This window comes from Chrysochloris asiatica, unplaced genomic scaffold (assembly GCF_000296735.1).
Source record: "Chrysochloris asiatica unplaced genomic scaffold, ChrAsi1.0 scaffold00042, whole genome shotgun sequence".
Classification (NCBI taxonomy): domain Eukaryota; kingdom Metazoa; phylum Chordata; class Mammalia; order Afrosoricida; family Chrysochloridae; genus Chrysochloris; species Chrysochloris asiatica.
The window spans coordinates 2,812,603-2,814,170 of NW_006408560.1; positions in this window are offsets into that span (position 1 = coordinate 2,812,603).

The following is a 1,568-nucleotide window of genomic DNA, read 5'->3' on the forward strand; positions in this document are numbered from 1 at the left end:
GTCGCAACCGACTTGATGGCACTTAACAACAACAACAACGGTGGCCACTATATTCTACATGAATATTCCCATCATCACTTCTTTCAGTTCTATTGACAGTGTTGCTCTGTATCATTGTGCGTGGCTTTCTGCGTCTCTCCATATCTTTATCAGATCCAGGGAAACCTCCAGAAGACAGAGCTTCCTTCTAAAAAGTGCTCAATCTTTCTCTGTTCTAATCTGCAAAGCCCAAGAACTAGCTGGCTTTCCTTGGATTGAGAGACACAAACAGAACCTTCTCCTAGTCTCTAGACTGCAGCAGAATTCCAGTTGTTAGAAGGAATTCCAGGTTCAAGCTCCAGCCCTTGGCTTTTGTGCAGGTGCTCCTGAGACTCTGAGTGAATGGCAGTGATGACATGTTTAATGAAAGGTAAATATTTACAGTCAGTCTCCAGCAGATGTATGTACTCTGGGTGGGTAGGTAAGTGAGTGGGTGGGTCAGCGACGTGGGTAGCACAGGAGCTGGACTTCCATATATTTGCTCTGAATCTCACCTGAGAAGTTACAGTATGTCTAAATTTGACCCTGTTGTTCTGAAATCACAGAGGATGTAAAGCTGACGGTCAACATGCTATCAGCAGCCCCCTCCAAATTCAGTGCACTTGGAGCTGGAGCAGTTTTCCCTGTGTTGTTTTTCAAATCTCCCTGAGAGACACAGTGATCCGGATCATCTCCTGGGATGCTGCTGGCATCTAGTGTGGAGACAGGGAAGCAGCTTTTTGATAAATGCTCTAGATTAAGTATTGATGGTTGATCCAAGAAGAATGAAGTCCTTGACAACTTCAATCTTTTCTAGCAAAAAGGTCGGAAGTTCGAACCCACCAGCCACACTGCATAAGAAAAGACAAGGCAATCAGGTCCTGTAAAGGTTTCAGCCTAGGACAATTTACGAGGCAGTTTTACTTTGTCCTACAGGAGTCCTTGAGAGGCACTGTCGCTTTGAACCACAAGGTCTATGATTCAAACTCACCAGCTGCTCCATGGAAACCCTATACAGGATCCCTATGAGGAACCGACTGGGCAGCACTTACAGCATAGGGTCACTATGAGTCAGAATCAATTAGATGGCACACAACAACATAACCTACCTATGTAAATTATTCTAACAATAAATATACTGCCCTAACTGTACTGTAAAGATGAAAGTCATAGTAATGTATTATTAAAATATGTATCTCAATATGTATATACTCAGACATGAATGGACTAGAACATATGATTGGGTCGTAAGCTTGTACCTACATAAAACAATTACATTTAAATTGAAAACTAAGACTGTCAGAAGTCACTCTGTTCAAGAAATGTAAGAAAATAAAAGGGCAGAAATACTTTGTTGCTATTGTTCCATGCCGTTGAACCGGCTCTGGCTCATAACCAGCCTGTATAGGGTTTCCAAGGAGCGGCTGGTGGGTTTGAACTACCGACCTTGCAGTTCAACTCAACCTTTCAGTCCAGTGCTTTATCCTTCAGTGCCATATCCTATAGCACCACTAAAATAAAATCTTATTTTTAGATATGAAAAAACAGAC